General features: G+C 40.5%; 1 protein-coding gene across 1 annotated transcript in view; it reads left to right on the forward strand.

Annotated features, from left to right (window-relative positions):
* Positions 1–16200, forward strand: part of sema6dl (sema domain, transmembrane domain (TM), and cytoplasmic domain, (semaphorin) 6D, like) — a 243555-nt gene that overhangs the window by 7358 nt on the left and 219997 nt on the right. The window contains exon 2 of the mRNA XM_048615883.1: positions 5307–5378. The gene's annotated coding sequence lies outside the window, so the exon portion shown is untranslated. The remainder of the gene's footprint in view (positions 1–5306; positions 5379–16200) is intronic.

The following is a 16200-nucleotide window of genomic DNA, read 5'->3' on the forward strand; positions in this document are numbered from 1 at the left end:
GCTCCACAAATGGAACTAATTTTTCTTAGTTACAAAGCTTCTGTAGAGCATTGTGATATTCTGCTCATACCACAGATATAACCATTTTATTTCCAATCCTATCTAGGTGTCGCCTGCCTAAGCTAAACTGTGAATTACACCAGTTGTTCAATGGACCTTTACATAGGTCAAATTCAGTTGCACACTGTACTCCACACCATGTGTAATTGAGAGGCCCTACAGACTCCTAAATGGTTGTCTTAGTTATCTCTACACTCATCGCAGCTATGCACCCTTCATTTGGTTTAGTGTTCGTTCACATAATATATATGTTACCCACTTTGAGCTCCTTTCAAGATGCTATGTTCCGAGTTTGAAATAGCAAGATTTTTTGTCTCTACAAACTAGACAAGAAACGTTCGAGTAGAAATAATCGTTATTTGTTCCAGATCTCACCAGACAAGCAGAAACCACGTAAGCTCTCAAACTCTTCGTCAGTCAGTACTAAAAGTTCCATCTCATACTTATTGAGCAGAAGGATAATACAGAAACAAGAATTAATTAATATAAAAACATTAATTCTTACCACTAATTTAAAACTGTTTTACTTGGAACAAAGTAACAGCCATTGAATTATATTTTATAGAAATACATGCTGTTGAGCTCATTGAACTGTTACCATTGTTATCACACTCCTGTACATGCAATGAAAATGAAAATCTGAACAAAAGGTCTAAGACTTAAGATATATCTCCTCAACAGAGGAAAGACTAAATGTCATTGTTTTGATGGCAAGGCTTGTGTAATGTTGGATTATCCCTAAAATACCAATGACTTTCCTGCGGAATTCAAGATTGAAGGATGTTAGAATGGTGACTGAGAATAACTGGTGGGTAATGGAATGGTGATAATTCAGGAGTCATGTGTCCAGAAACAGTATGACAGTGAAAGCACAGTCATAGTTTGGTGTTGAAAGTAATGTTTTAAGGACAGATTGCCCAAAGCCAGGGTAAGTTGGCTGGCTTGGGTCATCTGTATGGTTGAAATCATTTGGCCATAATGTGTATATCTCCTCCACTGAAGCATCTGTTACAGTTTCACTTGGGGCGGGCTTTCATGCAGCTGGTTGGAGTGGGAGCCATTGCTGCTTGTGGCCACTTAAAAGTGGGAGAGGCCGTTCCTTAGTCTCCCAGGGTCAGGATATCCTCCCCTTATTAAATTGGACGATGGAAGGGGCTGATGAGGGAATCCCAGCCGAGAGTGGCATCACCAACTGAAAACCTTTATCCTTGAGCCCATCACAATTTCAAGATTAAAACAGCACCTTTGGAAGTGGGCCAAGTGAAATTGGGCAGGTTTGTCAGAGTCCTCCTGAGGGTGAGGGGGAGGATCGGGGTTACTCAGTTTGGGGCGTGGGGGGTGTAGTTGGAGGAGACCGCTCAGTATGAGGTGCTCTCATGGTAAGGGAGCAGTGGTAACACTGGTGTCTGCCCTTGCCTGAGATGCCATCTCCCTGCTCCTGTGCCTTTCCCCACACACCGTCCTCACTCTACTTTCACTCACTTGTGACCTGGGTTTTGACAACAGAACTGGGCCTCAGTTGGGTACAGTGCCACAAACCGCCACTAACAACAAGCACTGGTAATGTGAGAAGTTGGCAGGCTTTGATTGGTCAACAACTTTCGGTGTTTGGGACATCCCCCGCCAAGAGCCCATGTTGCAAAAAAGGCCTGACAGTAACCAATCAAATTCGATCAGACTAACCCCACAAGACAAACGGAGGTTCCACACTTGTTCTCTGATGAGTGGACAAGACCCCCATCAGCTTGCTTAAATCCCAGCCAGTATATTGGCTGTGAGGGCATTTATATGACATTCAATCTTTTTAATAAAATGTCAATTAATGACTTTGTGTTGAAATCATTCTTGATAGAACTGCGGCCTATTGTCTGTATTACAGCACAAGTCACATTTCTAACGAGTTGTTTTCTGTAGCTCGTTGGAAGTAATCCCTCTGCTGTGTGAGGCTGCTGTTGTGGTTTCTGGGTATTCAGTGTTTCCCTAGACATTTTGCTCCTTGTTACATTTTTGGATTCCTTATACAATTTGTCATCATCTAGTGTCTTGGGCAAAATTTATATTTTCTTACTGTTGTTTTATACTGTACTTTTTTACCATCAAGGCGATTGTCCAAATTTAAGTATGTCCAGCAGCAAGCATTTTGTACATTTATAATAAAGAAGATTATTTGTTACTCACAATTGTCATGAATGTTAAAAAAAAGTTTCATTTACTTGAATCACACACACAATCACACGTGCAAATACTAGCTATAGACAAAAAAGTACAACCACAATGTGTATTTGTCTCAGCCTCTTTTGTTGCAGCCCTGTGGTCTATTTGATGTGTTGATGATTGACTGGAGTGAAAGCCTTGAAAAGCAGAGAATTCCCAGTTGAGTTTCAGACTCCTTGTAGTTGCATCGGTCAGTTCTTGGGTGAACTTGAAGGTTGAACAGGTTGATGGGTTCTCCTGCTTTTCAAGATATTGATGGTTCTGAATCTGACAGCTTTACTGATTTGCAGCTGGTCCAACAGCCTTTCTGATGGACTCTGATGAAACTCTGTCTTTGCAAGTCAGCTTTTGCTTTTTTCCGATCAGGGAGAGAATACATGGCTTTGCTCATCATGTGATTTGTTTAAATTCAAAGCCGTTCATCCAAGATCTATTGATGGAACATCCTGTATTATTGTTTGACACTTTGAAGGTTATCCAAACTGGGCTGGATGAGAGACTATCATAATACAAGGAAAGGTCAATTCGATCAATTTTATGTTTATCCAACACACTTTGAATGTCAATATTTCTTTTGTCCATGGTTTAACAGAAAGATAAATCAGCTGAAAGCTGCAGGTGTTTTTGTTACTGGTCCATTCGTTAACAAAGAGATTTTTGAATTCCTCAGATGGATGCCTATGTCCACTCACTATGCCAAAGGATTTGCAGTGGCCATTTTTAAAAACCTGTGTTCACAATGTTTAAATATTGTCAGATTATTCATGATATACTGGAGCATGACTCAAGTTGCTCATATCAAGTCACTTTTGAAAACATCCTGGTTTTCCTTCTAAGATGCTGCATGGTATTTATTGTAAAGATCATTTTTTTTTAAACTTTCCTGTATTTTCTATTGTGGACTGAAATAGAAAAACAATGACAGTTTTAAAACCAAGTATTAGGAAAGGGATTGCTACATTTTTAAAAGTCACTTACAGAACCTCATTGGAAGTGGTGTTTACACTATTTCTTTGTTCAACCAGTGGAGGAGATTATTTGTAGGAGAGCCAGCACCAGGGGGAGAGCATGAGTGAGATTCGGCTGGCAACATGTAGCTGATTGGTTTGTGGAGTTATGTCCAGGTCTGGATGACAAAGGCCATCTGCCCACCAACAATTACACATTTGGCTCCAGAGTAGCTGAACAGCTTGTGAGCGTGAACAATATTGCCAGAAGCCTTTCAACTTCTAAAAGCAAAGGTGGTGTATCTCTGTAGAAGCTTAAAAAAGCCCTCCCTCACTAGTTGCTATTAATAGTGATGTTTAATCAGTAGTTAAGTGTCTGTACCAGTTGTCTCCTGTAAAAGGAGTAAAAAAGAACCTGGAGGAAAGAGATTGAAGAACCCCAAGTCCTGGCCAGCAAAAAAAGCAAGTCAGCAAACCCTTTGGACAAGGGCCAGTGAGCTGCCTTCCTGGCTTATTGTTTCCACCCATAGGGGGAGCTTTATAAAGGGGTTGGAGTTTTAACAAGTGGAGTTGCATGACAGTTATTAGTTCATTGCTCTTTTCTTGTAGCTAGAATCCAATATATTTGGAATAAAAAGTAATTCTTCTTAAGTACAGAAGCCTAATCCATGTTTTCCGTTTACCTGGGTCGAAACGTGATTTTTTTTTCCAACATCATTCACAGGATGAGGGCGTCGTTGGCCAGGCAGCATTTATTGCCAATCCCTAATTGCCCAGAGGAGTTAAGGAAGCAAAATTGGGAAACCAAAACAGAAATTGCTGGGGAAACTGTTCTGAAAAAGGGTCTCCAAGCTTGAAACATTGACTTTGGTTTCCTTCTCCATTGATGCTGCCAGACCTGTTGAGTTTCTCCTGCAGTTTCAATCTTTGTTTCAGATTTCCAGTATCTGCAGTACTTTGTTTTATTTCAGAATATCGGGGAAATTTTCAGAGTTTGCTAAAACCTTTGACTTTTTGTCACATGTCCAGGAATAGCGGGGCTAGATATGCACATAGCACCCCAGAAAGACATGACATTATTTGTGGAATGCTGATATAGTTCAGGGTTATAGCATTACTTTGTACTTGTTATAGGCCTTGATTTGAACAGCAATACTTCCTCGATGATTGTGTTTCCTTTTCACAATTCTTGTGAATATTTTTATGCAGTGGGCCTTTTCCAACAACGTTTTCCAATTTTTGAAGAAACAGTTGAGCACTCAAGGTTTTCAGATAAGTCTGGTCCTGTGTGAGCACTTACAGTCGGTCAGACAAAAGAACTTTGAATGTGATTGCACGCCCAATTTCCAGTTGTTTCCCACCCTTATGTTGCAGAATTGGGGGATCTGTTCTTTCCTGGTCAATCTGCCAATTTCACGTGATTGACAGTTTGCCACTGTCTCAGTGCTGGCGCATTGAAATAAAGTTGGAGGGTCGCCAACTTTGTCTCTAAAAACTAATCAATCTCGGCAAGGGGCCTTGGGAAATCAATATCTCTGCAAAATGTATTTTTGTAAAATATAATATTTAAATTGCCAAGTTCTGAAAATAATTTCTCCATGCTAAGTAGCAATTTTAACAAAAATTAAAATTGTCATACTACATACAAAAGCGACAACTGTCCAACTGGTTTGTTTTTGTGCATTAATGGTTGTCTGAAACAGTGGTATAATAGTGCACAGGACATACTTCCCTTTGAGCTGTCTGTGGGCTTGTAGGCCAAACTTCCGTTCACAATGACAAATTCAGTCTGACACACAACATGCAAGTTGTCTAATTATTAAACTGCTGTGTTAATGATGTTGCCTTGTGTGGGTAGTACTGAAAAACTGTTCTAAATGTTTACCTTGTGTGAATTACATTGCCTTTTCTGTGAGTATGATTAAAAACAATGTGGCGTATTCTGAATACATTTGGCAAGAGCACAATCAGACCTGTGTTTGACTCCTACGAAGCAACTTATGTACAAGTCACTATGTACAATCAAAGACATTTTAACATGACCAGTAGGAAGATTTGTTAAATCACATTTTCTTTTTATTCCAGACTACAGCGTCACTGTTTGAGCTTGTATGAGTTTTGAGCCTGAGAACCACAACAACAGGCCTGTTTTCGTAGGTAAGATCTGCAGTGAACTTCAATTTGTACTTCATACAACCATTAAGTTTTTCAAGATGATTCAGCAAACCATTAAGCTAGGTGAATCATGCAGGATTATAGATCCCATTCAGTCGTTCTTAGGGTCACCTTGACATTTTGATGTTAGAGGTGTGTCTGATAATGGTTCATTGATTTCTGACATACCATAACCAATTTAAGCTTGTTGAGCACAATTTGCCTACTTTATAGAAATTTGAGAAGCATATACTTGTGCAGGCAGAGCAACCTCATAGAAAGAATTCAAGATCCCTGCCAATGGCTGCACAGATAAAGGCATATAGCATAACGGCTTATGCAAGCCAGCAAAGTCCAAGCTTCAACTCCCAGTCAGTATTAAGCAGATCCAAATTGGGTGTCGCAGTTGATTGCAGTATTTCAAGCTTAGGAAAGGCTAAGAACAAGTGCCAAGGTTTCTACTTCTGATTCGTATCCTGTTAGCTCATCCCGCTGGAAAATGTTGCCTGAATAGATGTCAGGACCAGCTAGGTTTGGCTGTGAATCCCTCCATGGCCAAATAGCCAATCTGAATTCAATGTTCAGACACCAGCGATTCGTTAGAGTAGTGGAATACAGTTGCCATAGCTCCGCAATATTTACCGTCTTCAAGAGAAAAGGTATGAAGGGGTGTGGAAAATAAAATAAGTAAAACGATTAATACAACTAAAATAACAGTGCTCCATCTGAAAAGAGATGAGCAGGCTACAAGTAGTGTCCTTCAGGAAATAGAACAAGTTGAATCTTGATTTGAGAGAGTGCATTTGTAAGACAACTTGCAAATTATTGATGAAGGCTTCTTTTTCCATATGCAATCATAGACCCAATTACCAGCTATTGTCACAAGTGATTTGTTTTAATTTGGAGATCTTTTGTGCAATACAGCAGAATTGAAGCAGCATGTGCAATTGTAGAAATTTGCAGACATTGCACCACTGCCAAATCCCTTTCCCTAATCAGAAGCAATTATGAAAAACTGTGACGGTGAATCTCTGTCCCTTACCTAAGACTGGTGGCCCATTTATCCAACTCAGATTCTCCATTAACACAGATAAATGGAGAGAGAGAGGAGACACAGTATTATAGACATGCAGAACTCATGCACTGCAGTAGAAGTAGTTGGTGACTGACTTTAAATTATTTAGGCTGGATTGAAGTTGGTCCCAAACAGCATTATTAATACTCAGGAGGCAATGGAGAGCACAAGTGACAATCAATTCAAACTTTTGTACTGCTGGCAGAAAAGGTACACAGCAAAAGATTCTGCGTAAGATAATGGGCTGTCTTATGAGCTGGATGGTTTACCAATCAAGTTGTATTGACCAGTGGGCAGAACTTAGATGAACAATTATAAGAAGCGATGGAATTCTGAAAGCACATGGCCTATCATGGTAAAGCTGAACAAGCTATCCCTCAATCTCTACATTTCTAACCCTCACTGTTGCTTTTGTTCAAAGATTTGCATATATTGACATGGTGTAGAAAAGCATTTCAATTAGAGCATTGTTAAGTAGAATGTTTGAGAAATTTTCTCAATGCATTATTGAACCAAAGTCCTTTAAAAGAAATCTTTGAGTTGTAACAACTTGCTTGTGTCGAACGGCAATCTGTGCAGCATTTTAAAAAGTAAAGGATTTGAACTCATCGTTTCACTTCTGGGGCCTGGGCTTAAGTCCAATGTTGGCTTACAGCATGAAAATCTTCTTTTTCTGTGCTGACTGTAAGACACCCAAGTAAAACGATTATCAATCCAATTCTTTTTGGCACAAGTAAACAGCATTGAATTGCACAGAGTTCAGCATCAGATCTAATGATCTCAATCAAGGACTGGGGTATATAATACTGTGCAGTGAGGCATGATCTTCTGATCTTGCAAAGGGAACTTTACTCCAGCTTTTACCTGTCAAGCATTCTCAAGATTGAAATTGTTAATGGAATGTGAACATTACTGTTGGAGATATAGGAGGACGACCACTGAATAATTTCAAATGATCTTTTTCTACTGTTTACCCAATTAAAAAATATGAACTAATGCCAGCCTTAAAATAGCAAGATTGGTGAAAGTTGTACAAATTGCACTATTCAACTCCTCATATGGCAAACTTTAATTGCAAGGTTTGATGAAAAATAATTCCAACTCGCTGCATCGATAGCCAAGACTTTTTGTTGTCTGTGAGGGAAAGAGAAACATTTCCATTCAGAGAATGAAGGATTAAGAAAAAACAAACAAATGATGTAATGGACTCATAATTTTGTTCAGACACACGGGCATGAGACCTGGGCTCTGTTTCTGGGTAAATCATTTGGATCTCCTTCATTCTGCAGATGCTGTACACTTTCTTGCCCTCCCCACACCTCGGTCTGTGGTCTTGCCAGCTTCCGACAGTAGTAGAACGTGGCCCTTCCTTAAATGTCCAAAAAAACTGCATTGAACAGATTGGTGGATCCATGCTGTTAACAATATTGCAACTAAAACGCTTCAGTTCAGGAGCCCAGCTCTCTTAATGGTTGCCATCTGCTTACCACATATTTAAAAAACTGTAGAGCTTGTGGTTAGGACACAACATCCCATTCTGTGCTACATGTAGAGCAAAGGATTAACCCAACAGCACCAAGTAAGGAGCTATATCGTAATGCCAGCACAAGGAAGAGAATGAGAGAAATCCGATAACACTCTGAACCCATGCTTCATAATTGTGTGTACAGTTAAAAGCCTGTAAATAAAAGATAAGTTTTAAGAGGATCTCTGCTTCCAGCCAGGTCACTTCCTAGAATAAGGCACACCTAGATCTTCCAAGATCACTCATGACATCAATATGCTGTGAGCACTAACAGCAGTTCCGATACCAGATACATAGGTATGCTGATGATACCCAGCTGTACCTGCTCAGGATCTCTGCCACCCCTTCCACTGTAGCACGACATCCAGATTATTTCCAAACTTGGCATCATATTTGACTAATAATGAACTTCCGACAACAAGACTGCCACCTTCTGTTTCTACCCAAGCTCAGCTGTTGCTGAAACCCTCGACCATGTCTTTGTTACATATAGATTTGATTGACTATTCCATTGCATGTTTCTCTGGCCTCGCCTCTCTCCTCCTTCATAAATTTGAACTCTTGCAAATCTCTGCAGCCTGTAACACCCTCACCAAACCCTGTTCATACATTATTGTATATCCACTGGCCTACATCGGTTCCCAATCCAGCAACGCTGCCTTTTAAAATTCTCGTCCTTGGTTTCAGATCTCGCCATGGTCTCACCCCCTCCATATCTCTACAATTTCCTCCAGCCCCTCCACTTGTCCAGGATTTCTACACACCAATTCTGATCTCTTGTGCATACCCAATTTTATTTGCTCCCCTGTTAGTGGCCAAGTCTTCAGCAGCCTAAGTTCGAAGCTCTGAATGGACTTCTCAAATTTTAAATTTAATGTTGACCTTGCTTTCTGTGCACCTTCTCTGCAGCTGTAACATTGTATTCCTCGCTCTGTTCTATTACCCTTATGTACTTTGTGTTGTGTGATCTATCTTTACTGCACGCAAAACAAAACTTTCCACTGTACCTAAGTACATGTGACAATATTAAATTAAATCAAACCAAATCTAAACTCTGGAATTCCCTCCCTAAACACTTCCATCTCTGTCTTTCTCCAACCTTTCTGTGCTCCTTTAAAATCTTTGTCCCAGTTTTTGGTCACCTGTCCTGATATCTCCTTGTGTGGGTTGGTGCTTTATAACAACCATGGGATAGTCTACTACCTTAAATGTGTGATATTAAAGGCACTAGATAAATGCATGTTGTTGTTATTGACTAGCAGAGGGATTCTCCATGTGTTAGAAATATGTTTGAAAATTAGGGATTTTCTTTCTTGCAGATGTTTCCTGCCTACAATTTCACTTGTAACTTAAGACAGGCAGTAACACATGTAATTTCATGATTACTCCATCCAGTCTAAACAAGAGCATTTAATTGCAATATTTCAGAAAAGCTAATTTTCAAACACAACTTGCTGAACTAATTAATCCCATTAAATACTAGTACTCTGACTATGTATTGTTATATAGAATAATTAGCTGTTACTCTGAACTGTTATTGCTCAGATGTTTGAAATTCTTATGCCTTCTTGTGCAAACTGGTATTTTCAATCTGTTTGGCTCAAGGAGTTAGTGCCAAGTTCTTGGGATGTGCATATAAATGCAAGTTCTCTTTTTGTGGTGCATCAGAGGCCATTGCCAAATTACGATAAACACGGCTGATATGGCAAGGTGCAAATTCATCATGAGGCGCTAAGTGCCAACAACAACTTGCAATTATAAGGCCATGAAATATAGGAACAGGAGTAGGCCATTCAGCCTGCTCTGCTATTCAATGAGATCATGGCTGATCTGATAATCCTCAGCCCCACTTTCCTGCCTTATCTCCATAACCCATAGGTTCCCTTACTGATGAAAAGTCTGTCTACCTCATCCTTGAATATGCTTAATAACCCAGCCTCAACAGCCTTCTGTGGTAAAGAATTCCATAGATTTAATGCCCTCTAAGAGAAGGAATTCCATTTCATTTCAGTCTTAAATGTGCAACCACTTGTTCTGGGATTATGCCCTCTGGCTTTAGACTTTCCCGCAGGGAGACAGCATTTTCACAGCTACCCTGTTAAGTGCCCCAACTATAATGTTTCAATAAAGTCACATCTCATTCTTCTAAATTCCAAGGAGTACAGGACCAAATTACTCAACCTCTCCGCATAAGACACACCTGGTATCAGCCTAGTGAACCTCCCCTGGACTGCCTCCAATTATGCTTTTAACATTGACGTCGCATCCAAATGGGCATAAGAAAGGATGCCAAGCTGAAGGAGGAAGTACAGAGCCTGAACTTTATGGCTGACACTGAATTCATGCCACAGGGCTAAAGCAAAAGACAACTCAACTTTGGGGACTGGCTGAATACGGAGGGGCACAGGTTGTTGACTTGCTCGCGTGGCCGGCTTGTTCTCGTTCAGACTATAGTATAAATTCCAAGCAGAGTAGAAAAACACCGCTTTGTCGGAGGCCCCACTGATGATGTCACCGAGCATGGGGATGAAACGTCTGAACGAGAACAAGCCAGCTCGGTGAGCAAGTCAACAACCTCCCCCACAACCCGAGCTACAGATCTTTGCTAAAACTTTAAATGGAGGGGCATATTCCCTGAGGTCGCCAATTTAGTTTTCACTGCTGGAGTGTCTCCCAACTGGTTCTGGACCAAACACTAGGCTGGCATTCTCATAGGAACATTGAAGATAGGAGCAGCCTACCTTACGGGTGATCATCAAGCTCAATACCTCCCCTCCACCCACCACCCCCCCCCCCCCCCCCCCCGCCCCCGTGCATCCATATCCCCTGGTCCCTTTAGCCACCATAGCTGTATCTACCTCCTTCTTGGAAACACAATGTTTTTGCCTGAACCACTTTCAGTGGTAATGGATTCCACAGACTGACCAATTTCTGGGTGAAGAAATTTCTCCTCATCTCAGTCATAGAGTCATAGAATTATACAGCACGGAAACAGACCCTTCAGTCCAACTTGGCTATGCTAACCAGATATCCTAAATTAATCTAGTTCTATTTGCCAGAATTTGGCCCATATCTCTCTAAACCCTTCTTATTCATATACCCATCCAGATGCCTTTTAAATATTGTGTTTGTATCAGCCTCCTAAAAGGTTTACCCCATTATCCTTTAAGTATGACCCCTGATTCTGGACTCCCTCACCATTGGGAACATCCTTCCTGCATCTAACCTGTTTAGTCTTGTTAGAATTTAATAGGTTTCTATGAGATCCCACCTCATTCTTCTAACATCCACTGAACACCATCCTAACTGACTCAATCTCTCCTCAGACTTCAGCCCTGCAATCCCAGGAACCTGCATCATCCTCAGAGCCACTGTCAGTGGTGGCCAATGCTGAGGCTGCAGCTGGGAGCAGAGATACATCAGTAAATGACTGCGAGGTGGGGTCTGAGAATGTCGGAGCCAGAGGGCCGTTCCTGATAGAGATGGAGCAGCTTCTTGATGTTAAAGTCATGTAGAGCCTTGCTCCTGAAATGGCCAAAAACAAGCCCCAAGCCTGCCCTGAAAAATAAATGGGCTCTGTCTAGATTGCACTTGCTATTTAATGCAGGGTATTTACTCACAGTCTGTTACCCATATTTACCACATGCTGGGCATTAGGAAAAGGGTTTACACATGTCGTAGATTGTATTCTAATGCTGTATTGTCAAGTTTATTGTTTGTTCAAAACTGTGGAATCCAGTGGTTTTATTCTCTTAGTAAATTCCCTGGATCTCATGCATTGTCCCACTTTAAACATAAGTGCTCTTGATCCTTAGCCAGTTTGTAACTTAAAGTGGGAGGCCTGGTTCCGGATGGTCTGAGGGATTAAGAGCCAGTGTTGGTCAACAAGGAAGGCAGTAATGGGTGAGCAGGATCTGATGCAGAATAGGTTACAGGCTCCAGAGTTTTAAGTGAGCTGACATTTTCCAAGGATGTGATGCTGTTCAGTAGAATCATGGAGTAATTGAGTCTGGGAACAGTGTGGGTTTTAGTGGTAAATGGACTGTGGTGATGCAGAAACAGGCAAGGTAAAAGTTCCTGTTTTTTATGATGGAATCAATGTCAATTTTGAAGTTCAGTTTGGGGCCATACAGGACACAGGCTTCGATCAGCCTGGTTCAGCTTAGGTCAATGGCCAGGAGGAGGATGGAATGGGCAAAGCAATGGAGTTTATTCAAAAAGCAGATGCTGATGGCTTCAGCTTTCCCATTCCCTGAAGTGTGCCAAGATTAGCTCCAGTTTTATCCTCCACCAACTGGATACTTAGAATCACTGGTATCTCCTGCCAACAAATTGGAAAAGGAATTTGGTGCAGCCACACCACTCTGGAACAGGAAGTTGGTGCTTCTGCCATTATTTTCTGTGCGATGTAGTTGCTGCCTCTCAGTGACCGTCATGTTCACCCCCGGCTGCCCTACTTACTGCCTTACTCACCCCTCCTCTCATTTCCCAGGGTATCACTTTACTCGAAATAGGTCAGCAGGTGAGGCAGCATAAACTCAAAGGTTGGGAGCCTGATGGTAGTTAAGAGCAGCAGTGAGTGGGAGGCAAGTGAGGTTGGTTAGCAAAACAGCAAGGGGTTCAAGTGGGGCAACGATTGCTAGGCAACTTTGTTCTTTGCTGCAGGTAGTTTACCTGTGGGTTGATAGCGTTGAGGTCAAAGATAGTGCAGTGAATGGACTCCCTACAACTGTGGTGACAGCAAACACAGCCTCCCAAAATTAAACACAACATAATCTCCAACCCCCGCTCCTGTCTGGCAATCATTCAACTGAGGCATAACCTTGCAGAAGTCTTCAATAATGCCAGCAGTGAAAGTCTACACCCTGCTTTTGCTTGTCAGACATCATCACCCAAACTCTGCCCTCTTCTACACCAAATAATCAGCAAAACTAGTCATCTGAATTGGGCCACTGTTGCTGATAGCAGCATTACGCTGTGGGGCATTTTTAAACAAATGGCAATTTGACAGATCTTGTGTGAGTTATTACCTAAGCCTTTCTTTACCCCCAGCAGGTATTAGATTCACTTGTGCATTACATCTGTCGTCGTTCCAGTTCTTTCCAGCTCCACCTTGTTCTTTTGCCTAGCAGTGAATGAAAAAGAAGACACAGTCCCCACTGCAGTGTCATTGATTCAATCTAACTGTCTTTGTACTGAATGCTGCTCTGTACTTGGTGCATCTGTGAATGTGCTGAAATGGATTTTAGGTAACTGATAGAAGAATTCACTTGCTTTCCTTAGGAAGGGGATTGGAGAAGCATGGAATACCAAAAGCATCAGGAAGAAAGGCTTTAATTGCCAGCCTATAAAGATTGGAAGCAAGTCTCAGAATAAGTCTCCCACCTGTAGCAAATAGATCCCTCCAACAATGCAGTGTTCAGGTTAAGTCATGTTAGGCCAACCCTAACATGGGATTTGGTACTTAGGAGCAAGAGGTTGCAAGTATTCACAAACGTTCTGAAAGTAGTTTGCGAGTTCATTTTTATGACTACCAAAATAGTCCATTTGAAATTAAAAATAAAGATGTGTTTTCCCCTATTTGTTCCAGTCATCGAATCTAACTGCATTGCATTGTTCAACATAACACAGCCTGAGTCAGCAAGATATGGTCACATTCCCCACTTCCAGTTTTAAATGAGGGGAAGTGTCCTTTGGAATACTGATAACACTAGAAACTAAAGAAAAGCTGAAAACACAACATTGCCAATTCAGACCCTTGTATTGTTTGCACCAAAATAATTAAGTAGTTCACCCAATAAAAGGAGTGACAATATTCTCCCTGACTGGATTTCTCATTATTTGCCTATCCCTTCACACTCCATTTCAGCTTTTATGTTCCATTCGTATCCAAAACTTCTTTAGGTTTCTTTAGTGCCAGTGCATCCATGAATGAGAATGTGATGAATAGCCACATGAATTAGGTCCTCATTTTCTAATGAAGTTCATCTAAATTTCATTTTGTAATTTTGCCTGTGTAAAGCATCTGACACCAGATGGCAGATGTATTTTTCTCACCACAATTCTACCCTACCCATAATGGTAAAAGATTTATGAATACAGAAAGCACTTGTTAACGTGGATTTCTTTGAAAGGATTAACCCTTAAGGCACTAGCGATTTCCAGCAAGCTCCCAGTTGGATAATTGATGAGGGTTCTCAAGGAAATTACACAAACATTTCGAAAGGATTGCTTTAGTTTTTGACAAAGGAGATCTTATCCAGAGCATGTGTTACGTCTGTGTCTTTGTTCCTCTCCAGGTTTTGCATAGCTTAAAAAAATCAATGTCAAATTGAGCTGTTTTCTACCCTTGAAAGTTTCTGTATTTCCTTAATGCACTTAGAAAAGCTTTGTCTTTATTGTCTTGCTGGAAAGCTGCATCAATCTACAGGCGATTGGATTGTTTTTTTAAAACCTCACATGATTGAACCTGATAAAATTACACTTGAACTTAACGTTTCCTTTTAAAAAGAAATATCATATTGAAGGAATTGAGATAGTGAGCAATGTTTTCTCTTAATAAGGTACTGGCTTTTGCTCTTCACTCCTGGTTACTGTCTCCGCGATTGAGATTGAAATACTAATGGTTTCAAGCCTCTTCTTTAATGGTGACCCTTCCATCTAATGGAAAGAGAAAGACTTGGGCTGTGAAGAGACATTATTTGCATTCTTTTTGCATTTTCCCTTTTTTAAGTGTGTATGCAGATCTTTCCACAGAGGTCGCAGTGTTAAACTACAGACCCTACATTCATTTGTGCATTCACATTAAGCATTTATTTGCAGAGTCTTTCACGTTTGTTCCAAATAAATCTTCAAATCACACATTGCGATGCAGTTCAGTGCCGCAGGTACAAGTAGTTATTACGCCAGAAGTAGAAGCCAAGTCTGTTGTAAATTATTACTTTCATTACCAAAATTGCCTGCCTTCCCATAAATATCCCCAGCCAAAACCCATCACTGAGTACACCAGAGACATACCCTAATGAAAGGCAGGTTCCTGAACAGTGTAAAGGAGGTCATTATTCCTGACAACTTCTTAGTGGAATTTAAACAAAGAAATACTCAACCCAGGTGACTTTCTTGTACAGTTTTAATTATTGAAGTCCATTGCTTTCATGACATAAATCAAAACTTCAGATGACGACTTTGTTTTTAAAAAAGCATAATGGCAATGAAGGATCGTGTTAAAGGTCCCTGATCTTAACAGATTCTAATGAATGGTTGCCAATTTAGTTAGAACCTGCTGGGTAATGGGGCATTGCAACCATGTAAATATAAAAAAGCGCCATTAATGAAATGCATTGGTCTGTGAATTATTATTTAAATTCTCCAAGGAGGAAATAGGACGTGACAGAAATATGTACTCATTATATCAGGGTTTCAGTTCCTCCATTCTGATAGCAGTTGCAAACATTAGTGTGCATGGAAAAATATTTTTCTTAGTTCAGTATTTTGAACTAACATTGAAACTTTACTAATAAATATGTATTAGACTATTTCTGTTGTAGCTTCAAGCATTTTACAGCAGCTTGATGACAAAAGGCTTTGCAAGTCTTCAGTACAAAAATGACAAAAGCAATGACAGAGTAAATGCAATATCATTTATTAAAGGTGTATTTATGCATCTGTGGGTGTGGTCAGTTTAATAAAACAGCTGTTGTATGTAGATGAATAAGTACAAAGAGGAAAAGTGTGAAGAGTTAATCAACCATTGATGCATTTGGTGCGATAGATTTAAGTATGGTCCTAACTTTTAACAGTCTCTAAAACTGTAATTAGCTTTGACACTGAAAAGCTATAGAACTGTGAATGTGAATAGGATCTGAGAATAGCTGAGTGCATTCTTTTAATCAGGATGTACCTGTTTCATTGCATTATCTTGGAAATATTCCATGAAAGACAGCACTCCATGAGCATACTCCTGGACTTCATGTGACATGCCAGTTGCATAATGCATGTTGTGTGACTTTAATTTGACACCAATTTTCTCACCTCCCCATCTCTCTTGAGAAGATTGACTCCTTGTTGGGGCATGTTTCCATGGACACTAATGTGTTGCCCAAGTGCTAATTATTTATGTGTGATTCCTGACAGAAAGGACAAGGGCTATTTGTCTATGGACTGGTTCATCTTATCTTTCTCTCTCTCTCTCTCTCTCATACACACACACACACACACACACACAC

This window comes from Rhincodon typus, chromosome 33, assembly GCF_021869965.1.
Source record: "Rhincodon typus isolate 14 chromosome 33, sRhiTyp1.1, whole genome shotgun sequence".
NCBI lineage: Eukaryota > Metazoa > Chordata > Chondrichthyes > Orectolobiformes > Rhincodontidae > Rhincodon > Rhincodon typus.